We start from the raw sequence: 13,151 nt of genomic DNA, 5'->3' as shown, positions 1-13,151 counted from the left end.
TATTTTTAAACATACCGAGTCACTTTGTTTTGGATGTGTCTCTTGTGGACAATATATGGTTGGATCAAATATAAGAATCTTTGTCACTTCAAAGGGAAATATAACTTATTTAGATATATCATGTCACGACTAATGTGTTTGACTTTCTGATGAATTTATCTGGACCCCTTACTGAGGTATAATAAGAAAAAACTATTTGATGTTTGTCCCTGATTCCTGGCAGAGACCTAAAACCCATGGAATTTCCCAAGTGATAGAGGTGATAAGAGCATCTTCCCATAATCATAAGGAGCCCCTTTCAACTAAGTTCATGCTAATAATGTGACTCTTGGCCAGCCCCTAGATAGCTTCAGGATGGGGGTTGATGCCAGAAAGAACAAGGCAGGATTAAACACTTGGAACTTTCAGCCCCACTCTGCCCCCTCTCACCGTCTTCCACCCAACCTCCTGGGAGGGGAGAAGGGTTAAAGTTGAGTTAATTACCAATGGCCAGTGATTAATCAATCATGTCTGTATAATAAAACCTCCACAAAAACCCTTAATTACATGGTTCAGGGAATTGCCCAGTTGGCAAACACAACCAGAGAAGGTGGCGCATTCCAAATCCATGGGGACAGAGGCTCCTGTACTCGGGAATCTTCTGGACTCATCCTACGTATCCCCTCATCTGACTGTTCATTTGTGTGCTTTCTAAAGATAAAAGATAAAATGAAACATTTTATAAGTTTTAAGAGTTTGAGCAAAAAATCCATTGGAATGGGGCAATGCCAAACCGGAAGAGGTCAGGTGCTTTCTGCCTGTACGAGCTCAGGGAGTGACTTAGAGAAGGTGACAAAGAAAGGGAATTAGTTGATTGGCTGTAGCTTAAAGCCTGATTGGCTGTTGGTGATCGGTTGTCCTTAGGCTTTCATTTCATAACCTGAAGGCATTTCCAGGCTTAGATTTTGGTTTGTTTACATAGCCTGCCATGACGTTAGAGCCATCTCAGTCTGATGGCTTCCTTGTTTGATTAATTTAACATAAACTGTAATAATAAATGTAGATATTTCCTGAGTTCTGTGAGTTGTTCTAGCCAATCATGGAACCTGGTGGGAATGGGGGTGGGTTGTGGGAACCCCTGACTTTGTGGTCAGGTTGGACAGACGTGTTGGACAGACCCCAGTCTTGAGGCTGGTGTTTCAGGAACTGAGGGCTGAAACCTGAGGGGTCTGCATGGGCTCTGTGTACTTAGTGTCAGAAATGAATTGTGGGGCAACCAGCTGGCATCAGAGAATCAGCGATTTGGTTGGTGTGAGAAAAAAACCTCATGCTTGGCAAAGATGGAAATCTACTTTCAGTTTAAGTGTTTGCTAATATTTATAAATACTTGCTATTTTGACTATAGGGATTGGCCCAGACCAGTCCCTACACAGCCTTGTTGATGGTGGTGCTACATGGAAACCAGACGGGATTCATGTTGCTTTGGAAGAAGGCTCTTCATTGCTGCTGCTGCTTTTTGTTTGTAGTAGTTGTTCATGCCTGGGCTTTTAAGCCTGGCTTCTCAGGAAGTTACTATGCTACAGAGCTCAGAAGTACTCCCTCTGACCCCTTTCCAGACTGTACCAGGACGTGCCCTTGTCTCCAGCCTTTGCCTCTCAAACTGGGAGTGTCTCAAGATTTTCCCTTCTGTTGTTACAGAACTAGATGATGATGGAAGTTCTCTTCTTCAGGAAACAGAGGGGAAAAATCACCCTGAAGTTTTTCTTCAGTCTAGTCCCACTGAACTTCGTCTAGTGTAAATGCATTGAAGTTTCTGGAGTGTGGCTGGCACTCTTCTTTGGACCCCGGTCAGAGTATAATTTTCAAAATGATAAAAGCCTAACTCTCATGCATATATGAAATGAATCATGTCAAAAATTTTATTCAACTATCTCATGAATTAATGTGGGAACCAGTAAGATGTCAAAGCTGGTTCAAAGAGCATTTGAGAAACGGAATATGCAGATGTATAGATAGGCAATTTAATAAAGAAATGTTAGGTTAAGATTGCTGGGTTAAATTTAGACACAAAATGTTTTAAAGCGTGATAGGGCAATAAACTGTAACCTTTGGGGTTATCTGTTCTATTCGACGATAAATTATTCACATTTTTTAGTGGACAAAAACTACAAGTTAACTTCTTAAGTATTGTAAAATAGCCTAATCAATAGAAACCAAGCTCGGCACTACACTGAAAGAACACTTTAAATATCTCTTTTGCTTAGTTCCAAGATACGGGTTGTTTTTGTGACACACGTGCTGTTTATCACTATCATTATTTCTGGACTGGGTAGAGGTAGAGGGTGTCCTCAGTCTTTATGTGGCCGTCTTACACAGAGGACCGAAAGGAGTATTTCTTGTTCTGCTGCAGCTACCTCCCGAGAGAGTTTTCACTTCTCTTATTAATGGATTATTATCTACTCTACTCAGTAGAATCTTAGCTAAACTAGGGGTCTTAAATTATAAAAGAAGCTTCTCCAAAATTTAACACAAATGTCTTATTAATTTAAACATGCAAACACAAAAACTCAAATAAAGAAGAATTACATTATATACTCGTTGAAGTTAAATAAGTCCAACTATATACTGAGCAAGAGAATACTTTACATAGTAAGAGAATTTCCATGTGCTACTTCAGATTCAATCAATATGTACCACAGAATGAGGGTGAGAGGGAGACACAAATTGGCTCTCATGTTCATAAATCTCAGTTTTCTTGCATGAATATCTTAGTATGCTGAGTGTGATTCTCATGTTTAAAAAACACATATATTTTGGAACCACATGGTCCCTAAATGAAAGTTACCTACTTCAACTGGTACCATAAATTCCAGTGTAGAAGAAAAAAATCTAGCTGTGAGTGTCAGCTCTCCTAAAGGACTTTCATGGGTAATTTTAACACTATGTTTGATTTGCTGCATGCAAAGTCTGAAGACATGGTATTAGTTTTCTATGGCCACATAACAGATCACCACATGAGTAGCTTAAGAACACACACATATATATTAGCTCACAGTTTCTGTGGGTCTGGAGTCCAGGTGTGGTTTAGCAGAGTCTTCTGCTCAGGGTCTCCCAAGATTGCAATCATGGTTTCAACTGGGCTGTGTTTTCATCTGGAGGCTCAACGGGGGGACAATCTGCTTCTGAGCTCATTCCACTTGTTGGCAGATTTCATTACCTTGTGGTCATAGGACTGAGGGCCCCGTTCTGAGTTCTTTGCCATGTGGGCCTCTTTAAGACAGCTCTTACTTTATCAAGTCAGTAAGGAGTGTCTTTCTGACCTCAGAGAAGGCCTAGGCCTCTCTTAGGGGCTTTTACCTGATTAGGTCAGGCCCATCTCAGATGATCTCCCTTTTTATTTACTCAGAGTCAGCAGTTTGAGGACCCTAATTACCTCTGCAAATTTCCTTCAATTTGCCATGTTCTATGGGCTGGAATCAAATCACAGGTCCTGCCCACACTCAAGGGGAGGGGATTATGCAGGACCTGGACACCAGGGGACAGGGGTCATAAGGATCACCCTTAGGGTCTATCTGCCGCAGACCTTAACCCCCCAAAATAATCAGGGCCCAGTCAGGAAAACAGCAGCCATGTTAGGTATCCTAACAGAAAATATTTAATGTAAGAGATTGGTCAAATAGTTACTAGAGGACTAAAAAAATTAAAAAAAAAAAAAAAAGGAATAGTGAGGTAAGAAAGAAAATAAGTGCAGAAAACATCTACCTCTATGGCTGGGGGATGAGGGGTGAGGTCAGTGCTACCAGGACCTATGAGCTTGGAGGAGAGGCCCACAGTGCTGAGCCTTAACCTCAGAGTAAAGTCCCACTTTGACTACCTCTGTTTTTCAAGGAGGCAGCAGAGCTGGCTCAGACCTCTGAGGAGGGGGTGCTGGCTGGCTCATGCTGGTACCTCTGAGGTGGAGTCATGAGGCTTGTCCTGGGAGTGTGGAAAGAAGCTGTACCAGGTTGACTTGCTGCTCGGATGAAGGGCTGCTGCTGGGCCCACCTGCCAGGAGGTGCAAGCCAATAGGAAGAGCATCTTCCCTACTCCTGTCTTCCAGTCTCTCTCTAGCATCCCTCCTGGCAGAACCTAACAGCTGCAAGCCAGCAAAGGAGAAACATAATTTGGAAAGTACTCAGCATCACAAAACAAATATGAAAGGATAGATTTGGAACCTGCACACAATAGCTTGATAACCAGCATATACCTTCCCTAGCTAAGACTGCTGAAACCTAGGTCCAGTAGAAAATCCTGGCCTTGGCCTCCTGTCTAATACTGGCAGTGCTGGGATTTTAGGTGGTCAATGAGTAACACCTCTCTCTTCCCTGCTTGAGTTCTGAACCAACCAAGTCAGAGTATCAGCAGTTAGAAGATGGAGATAAAAATATCAGCTTTATAACTAACAAAGTCTGTGTTGTCAGGTATGTAGCCAAATGTGCTTGCAAACATGCCCAGACCCAAACTTCCTGCCCCAAGCTTCAGGCTTCCCCTGTGGATTCATGAGAATATGTTTTCTCAGGCAGCCCATAAGTTCCAATAAGAGACAGAGAAACATCTAAGTGAAGCCCACCCTTGGGCACAGTGCCTGGAGGGTCTGAGAGGGGCCTGGGGGTATTCTCTGGTAGAGGGTCCTCCACTAGAGAAGGTGAGGAGATTTGGAGGCATATTTGATCATAATCTGGCTCTGGTTAGAGATGTTGTAGAAATACAGATTATTTTTTCTCTTAATTAGAGGTATTGTTTTTAGATTGTGGTAAAATATCTATAACATAAAATTTACGAATTGAATCACTTTTAAGTATACAGTTCAGTGACATTAAGCGCATTCACATTGTTGGCAGCCATCTCCAGGACTTTTTCATCTTCCCAAATTACAGCTCTGTACCCATTAAACAAGAAGTACCCATTACCCCCTCCCTTGTGCCCTGGAAACCTATAATCTAATTTCTGTCTCAGAAACTGACTACTCTAGCCATATAAGTAGAATCATACAATGGTCGTCCTTTCATAACTGGCTTTTTTCACTAAGCATAATGTCCTCAAGGTTCATTCATGTTGTGGCAGGTGTCAGAATATCCTTCCTTTTTTAAGACTGACTAATATTTCATTGTATGTATATACCACGTTTTGCTTATCTGTTCATCATTGGTGGGTTTCTTTTACCTTTGGGTTTCTTTTACCTATTGGCTATTGTGAATAATGCCACAATTCACATGCTTTGAACATGGGTGAACAAATACCTGTCTGAGTCCCTGCTTTCAATTCTTTTGGGTATATACCCAAAAGTAGAATTGCTAGATATACGGTAATTTTTTTAAAAAATTTATTTATTTATTTATTTGGCTGCATTGGGTCTTAGTTGCGGCACACGGGATCTTCGTGGCGGCATGTGGGATCTTTCGTTGCAGTGCACAGGCTCTTTGTTGCGGCGGGCGGGCTCAGTAGTTGTAGCATGCGGGCTCGCTAGTTGTGGCATGTGGGCTCCAGATAGCGTGGGCTCAGTAGTTATGCTGCATGGGTTTAGTTGCTCCACGGCATGTGGGATCTTTTTTTAAAAATTAATTTATTCTATTTATTTATTTTTGGCTGCATTGGGTCTTCGTTGATGTGTGCAGGCTTTCTCTAGTTGCGGCGAGTGGAGGCTACACTTCATTGCGGTGTGTGGGCTTCTCATTGTGGTGGTCTTGTTGCAGAGCACAGACTCTAGACACACGGGCTTCAGTAGTTATAGCACGTGGGCTCAGTAGTTGTGGCTTCCGGGCTCTAGAGCGCAGGCTCAGTAGTTGTGGTGCATGGGCTTAGTTGCTCTGCGGTATGTGGGATCTTCCCGGACCAGGGCTCGAACCCATGTCCCCTGCATTTGCAGGTGGATTCTTAACTACTGTGCCACCAGGGAAGCCCCAGCATGTGGGATCTTAGTTCCCCGACCAGGGATCAAACCCATGTCCCCCACATTGAAAGGTGGATTCTTAACCACTGGCTCACCAGGGAAGTCCCTCTGGTAATTCTATTTGATAAGGATTGTGAAGAGTATCCAGAGGTACGGGCAGAGAGCCTGTGAAGTGCACATCACCCAGTCTAAAGGCCTCTTAGGTACAAACTGCCCACTTGGCCCTGAGTCTGCTCCTGCTGCCTCTTCAGGCCCACAAAGTGGGGAAGCGGCTTCTCGGGAAAAGGAGCCCACGTGCTCCTTAGGCATGGGGTGGTGAGCTCCACACTCAGGAATGAGGGCAGGGACTGGAGTCCACTTGAGTCCCCATCATCCAGGGACTAGCTGTGGGACTTGAGGAAGGTTCTGGAGGCCTTGCAGCTTGCCAAGCTTTGTTATTTTTGCCATCCTTTGCTGTCAGTATCAGTGTAATGATTGGCAGTAGAGTCTTTAAGATGGGGGTCAGCTGTGTGTATTGTCTTTTTAAAAAAATTAATGAATTAGTTTGGTTGCACTGAGTCTTAGTTGCAGCACATGGGCTCCTTAGTTGTGGCATGCAAACTCTTAGTTGCAGCATGTATGTGGGATCTAGTTCCCTGACCAGGGATCAAACCCAGGTCCCCTGCATGGTGAGCTCGGAGTCTTATCCACTGTGCCACCAGGGAAGTCCCAGCTGTGTGTATGCCTTAGGGACAACTGGTGAAGGAAGCTGGGAGGCCTTTTTCTGGTCTAGGGCCACTCTTGGGGTGACGGTGAAGAAAGGAAAGCAAGCTGAATCCCTGATGGTTGCAGAGGTTTAACAGTTGTAAGACCCATGCACCGTTTCTGGACAGAGTTAAGTTTTCTATTCAAAAGAGTCACCCAAATTGTGGAATTTCAAGAACAGGGGCAGACTGTTGGGTAAACATTTTGGAGCAGATGGCAGGGATTAAATAATAGTATGGTATGGAGGGAACAGGCTCCTGCTAAGCCACACGGGAGGATGGTGCTCTGAGCTCACTGGATATCTCAAAGAGAAAGTGACAACTACCTCCTTCTGCCCTGGGGCAGGGACCCACACTGTGTCTGAGGCTAATTGAACTTACTCTCTTGGTTTAGCTGGACCTGGCAGTCAAGAATTAAGGGTGCTCCCAGGAATGTCTCTTGGACGGCATCATAAAGATACAAAAAAGAGGAAGCAGATGAGTGCCAGGGGCATTTGTAAAGAAGTCAGTGTGTCTTACTGCTTTCCCTGAACGCTCAGGGCTTGCCTTTGTGTGTTCTATTCAGCAAGGTTCAGAAACTCAGAGCGTTCTGTCAGGTGGAAACAATGCGAGCCACACACAGAAATGTAAAATTTCTAATAGCCACTTTGATATAAAGGTAACATACAGGGAAAGGGAAACGGGTGAAATTAATTTTGATAATATATTTTATGTATCCACTACACCCAAAATATTATCATTTCAGCCTGTAATCAATGTCATAATTATTGAATTATTTTACATTCTTTTTTTTTGGACTACGTCTTTGAAATTTGGGCATATTTTACACTTGTGGCATACCTCAGTTCAGACCAGCCGCATTTTGTGTGCTCAGTTGTCGCATGTGGCTTGTGGCTACCATATTGGACAGTGCGGCTCTAAGAGATCCAAGGATATTTATAATAGCGGGCATTTATTGCACAACTACTATTACATGTATTAAATCATTTAACCCTCATAGTGATACTCCAAAGTAGTTGCTATCTGCTAAGGAATACGGATGTATCCCTTGGTTTGTGGCCCCCTTCCTGCATCTTTAAAAAGCTGGTGATATAGCATCTTCTGTCTCTGATCTGCTTCCCTCTACATCCATCATCACATGGCCTTCTTCTGACGCTGACTTCTACTGAGTCCCTTTCGTAAGGACCCTAGTGATTACCTCAGGTCCTCCCAGTAATCCCAGGATAACCTCCCCAACTCAAGATTCTTATTTTAATCACATCTGCAAAGTTTCTTTTGCCGTGTAATGTAACACTCACGGGTTCCAGGATTAAGGTGTGGGCATCTTGGGGGAACACTGTTCAGCTCACACGGAGTGGACTTTGTTTTCATAATCATGTAAGGAAAACGCTGCACTGAGGCCACACGTCTTCTATTTCCTCTTCTCACCGTCTGTGTGGTCAGCTCACCCTGCTCCTAGAGACCATCTCCTTTGCTCCATCAAATATGAATCACTGGCTGCTGCTGGGACAAGTGTGGCCATGCTTCTCCTGGCGTCCTGGTCGCTTGCCGCTGTGAATAAGCCTGCTGGGACTTCCATGTGTCTCTTCCTTGAGGGAACTGGTGACTTGTGAGGAGCCTTCTTCCTGCCTTTTGCTTCTCATTTTGGGGGAGCGGAGAGAGGAGACTGACCAGAATCACTAACGAGAGGAGGCACCTCTATCCTCTTACAAGGGACCTAAAAGCTCATCTAGCCTCACCACCCTACCCCTGCCCTGCCAGCATCCACCACCCTGCTCCACTAGCCAAGGCTGGTGGAGAGCTTAGGGATACGGCAAATGGGAAGAGTGGCCAAAGGAAGAACACAAGCTACCTGAGAAGGTGAGTCTTTCTAAGAGCAGAACCAAAGACTCAGCTCCTTGTGGAGAGATGTCTGTGACCCACAAGCCCATCCTGGAAGTGTGCCTAGGAATCATGGTTCTACTGGGTGGTTAGGGATGAGCTCTCAGAAGCAGAAATGGGAAAGAACGGAAGACTCATTGTAAATTGGCTCTAAACTTCCTTTGCCTTGGTCTTGCCCAGAGGCCCTAATGTTCTCTCCCATCTTCAACTAACTTCCCATTCCTACCTTATGATTCGTCCAGACCTGACCACCTGATATTTCCTAAAATATATTGCGATTTCCCATCTCCGTGCCTTTGTTTATGTCAGTTCCTTCACATACAATCTATTTTACTTATAGCTGCCTCTAAATCCCTCCTATGCCTGCTGAGCCCTGCAACTGCGTGGGTTATCTCCCTTCATTGAACTCTCCCAGTACTCTGACACTTTGCTTTGTGTCTCCATATGTATTTTGTCCTGCATGGTAGACTGTCTGGGAGAGGGGACTGTTATATGTAATTTTGTGTCCCCAGTTTCACCTGGCACAGTGTCCTACATATAGTAGAATGAAACAGATCTTTGTTGAGTTAAACTGAAGGAGAAAAAAAGTGCCTTATGTTATTTTCTCTAGGTCATTCATGGTAAAGAGTCCCATGAGAGTCTCTTCCAGTCGATAAAATATTTTTTTGGCTACGATACTTTGACGCTTAACTCCTGGTCTTGGAAGCTTAGGTTGATTTAAATCTCTTTGCTTGAAATGCTTAAACTTGCACATTTACCAAAATGAGCTCATAGCTTCATCTCATCCTGCTTACCCAAGGAGATTTACATTTTTTTCTAAACATTTACAAACATATTAGAACAGTTTTAAAGCAGAGATATGCTGTAGTTTCCTCTTATCTTCCCAGTAGTATTTGCATATTAAAGAAGAACTTGGGGGAAAGTAGTGACAACCAAAAAGAAATCAGTGGCGGGAGTGCGGGGAAGGGCGCGGTCGGGGGGGGGGGGGTGGGTGGGGGGGGGTGGGGGGTGGGGGTGGGTGGGGGCGCGTCTAAGAGAGTTGTGCTTGAGAAGGGCTTCTCTAAAACAACTCAAACTTTACCACCTAGGTAGCCTTCTACTCCCTCTGATTTGTAAATGGTATTATAACTTCTGCCTACCCACACCAATTTTGCAAGGGTTTCTACTCATGGCCACACTAAGTGAGACAAAAACTTGGAAAATTGAACACCATCAAATAGAAGTTAAAAGGAAACAATATCAACAGCATTGATGAGATGCATTTAATGATGTACAAGGCTCATGTAGTGTCTCATGATAAATAAGCATAAGTGAATCCTCTGTCCTTCAAAACGAAAAGCAATCTGTATTTTCACACCGTCATATGAAGTATTTTCTGGGGTCAGCTTGGGAAACGATGGTTTGGAATGGGAGACTCTCCCCTTCCCATAAGAGGAGAGAGCCAGTTACAGCTCAGATTGCAAGGAAATATTGCCTTCTGTGATAGTAACAAAACTCAGAACCTCTGAAGCTGGGCCTGGAACAAGGATCTCCTGGTGAGAGGACCAACTGGGCCACAGATCTGAGGTTCTTTTGGCTTTTGAGGTTCAGCTTCTCTTGGGGGCTCTCCTTGGTGACCACTCCCAGTGTCTACCATGCTGGGTTTTGGAGAGCTCTGCTTCTTCTTCAACACACAACTGAGCTGGCCTGAAACCTTTAGACAGCTATTTACTAAAGGCTAGGGTAAGCAAAAGGGAAACAAAAAAAAAAAGTACCAGGAATCTGTCTTGTAAGATATAGTTTAGGCATCTTTATCTGCCTCCCTTCTTAGGTCCTGGTCTGTTTGGATGCCATCCTAGCATCTGTTACCCAGGTGACTACAGTCGTCCATTTACCTCCTTCAAGTTGGAGCCAGGCTCCTAAGAGATGAAGAGTCCTTTCCACGTGCTGAGAGCCACCTCATCAGATCTGGTGTCCTGTATGAAGATCCACGTTTACCTTCATAACTGACAACAAAGTCAGTTATCCTTTCTAAAGTCCCCACCCCGACCCCAAGTCTTGTCCTGCCTGCTGCTTCTTAGAGGACGAGGCAGTTGTCATTTAAGTCCCATCTGGCTTCCTTTCCTCATTCCTCCTGAAGCAGGGAGGATAGGGAGTGGGGAGAGGTATGCCATGAGCTGGCTCCGTGGACACCCTAAAGCCATGATGGCCAGATGCTGGGCGGAAATGTTTCTATGAAGCTTCTCAGGAACTATGACCAGCTGGGGGTGGGGAAGCAGTGGGGGCTGGCACTTCCCAAATGTGTGTAGGAAGAGGGAGTAAGGGGGCTCACTCATCCTCCTGTATCCAACATTCCCATGTTGAATCTCTCTTTCCATCAGGAAGTCCTTATTGTCGAATCTAACCCCCATCACTTTTCCCCACTGCAGAGCCCTGTGATGGAAAGTTTGGTGCGTCCTTAGTTTCGTGTCCTTGCTGTTTCTGTGTGTATGGCAGTATTCACGTCCCCTTCTGACCACCCAGACTAGAAATGTCTGTCTGAGGGGACAACCATCCCGCTGAGGTCGCTACAGCCCCTGACTCTAAATCAGTCAGTAAGGCTGGCTTCATGGTGCTGAGCTGGAGCTTGTGTGCCCATCTGTGCTGAGCCGTATGCCAGGTCTGAAGGCATGGGAGGTCTCAAGGTCTCTTCCCTCCTGCGAATGGCCTTGAACCCACCCCCTCCTTCCCAGTGCCCAGTGACGAACTTCTGTGCCTCTGCACATTCTGCTTTTCTCTCTCAGCCACCTTCTCCCATTCACACCAGGCCTCTCCACCAACTGAAGTCCTAGCCTTGCCTGCAGGAGCTATAAGATGCGTTACTAGCTTTGCTGTCAGCTCAGCATACAGGACAGAACAAATCTTTCCCATAACTGGAGAGAGAGCTTGATGCCTGCAAAAAACCCTTCTTTTTGTCTCTGAGTGAAGACTGTATCTGCTCACCTTATGTGTCTTCCAGCACTACCTGGGACCTCGGCCTGTAACTCCAAGGACTCTGGCCCAGCCCTGCTTTGTGTCTCTCCTGTCTTCTGCCACCAACAAGAATGCAAGCCTATGGTCAGCTGTCAGTCTTCTCATTTACTCACCCTGCTCTGCCTAAGCTGAGGTGGCCCGGATTCTTTTTTTTTTTTTTAATGTTTGCCTTTAAAAAAAATTGTTTTTGTATTTATTTGTTTATTTATTTGGCTGCGTCAGGTCTTAGTTGCGGCACACAGGATCTTTGTTAGGGGATCGTTCCTTGCGGTGTGCAGGCTCTCTAGTTGTGGCGTGCGGGCTCCAGAGTGCGTGGGCTCAGTTGCCCCGTGGCATGTGGGATCTTAATTCCCCGACCAGGGATTGTACTTGCATCCCCTGCATTGGAAGGCAGATTCTTAACCCATGGACCACCAGGGAAGTCCCTCCCCCAGATTCTCGATCCCAGAGTCTGTTCCTTACCTTCTCCTGAGCACCCTCCTTGTGCGATGAGAGACTCAGCTCTTCAGGATCTCCTGCTGCAGGGAGCGGATCCCTACTCAGGTAATTTAGGTAGGAGGGGTTTATGAAAGGATGGAAAATGGGAAATAAAGGTTAGAATCTTTTGTTTTATCTAGTTTTTTTAATAAAAAAAAAATGTGAGTGCGGTAAAAACATTAGAAAAATTTTTAAAGAACAAAGAAACGCATTGTGAAAACTGTTTTTTCCCAGACCTAGCCCACGAGTTACCCAGTCTACCCCCTATATGCTAAAATCTTTTATGCATATGCAAACTTATAGATGTGTGAATATATATGTGTATACCTTTTTATACACAGCGGAGGTGTACTGTACACGTGGGTTCACATGTTGCTTTTGATTTTCTTTCACCAACGCTTTATCTTTTGGCTCACTCCACTTGGTATTTATGGACATACCTCTTTCTCATGGCTACATTATATTTCATTATATGGCTGGGCCGTAATTATTTAACGAGTCCCTTATTAATAAACATTTTAGTTGTTTTCATTCTTTTGCTGTTTTATGTATATATATAAATAGTCTTATATATTTATATATATTATATATGTATGTATATCTATAGTCTTCTAGATACTATCTCATTAGCATCACTCTGCATCCCAGCAGCCGAGGAGGGAGACTCCGGGCTTTACTGGTGTGAGGCGGCCCTTGAGGGTGGCTGGGTCCAGAAACAGAGTCCCCAGCTGAAGGTCAGGGTGAGGGGAGGACAGGGAGACCCTCCCCAGGGGCCTGGGCAGTGGGGCCCCCTGGGAATGTGGGGAGGGGTCCCTAAGGGAGGAGCCTGGGGGGGTCCCGCTGACCCTTCCAAACTGTGTGCTTCCCCGGTTCCTGTGTCCCGTCCTCTGCTCACCTTGAGACCCCCCCAGCCGAGTTGTGGAGCTCCTCCCCTCCGATCCTCATTCTACCTCAATGGGGACACCCTGCGGAACCACGTGGCTCCCCATGGTGGAGCCGTCTCCTTCCTCTTCCCGGTGATGTCAGAACAGAATGCTGGGGACTACACCTGCGAGGCTGAGAACAGTGTCTCCAAAGAGACAAGCAAGGCTGAGACACTCTCCGTGGATGGTAGGTCTTGTCCCCCAACTGGGCTGTGAGCCCCAGCAAGC

Source organism: Phocoena sinus, chromosome 1 (genome assembly GCF_008692025.1).
Source record: "Phocoena sinus isolate mPhoSin1 chromosome 1, mPhoSin1.pri, whole genome shotgun sequence".
NCBI lineage: Eukaryota > Metazoa > Chordata > Mammalia > Artiodactyla > Phocoenidae > Phocoena > Phocoena sinus.
The sequence above is the reverse complement of the archived record's forward strand: the minus strand, read 5'-3'. Positions refer to the sequence as shown.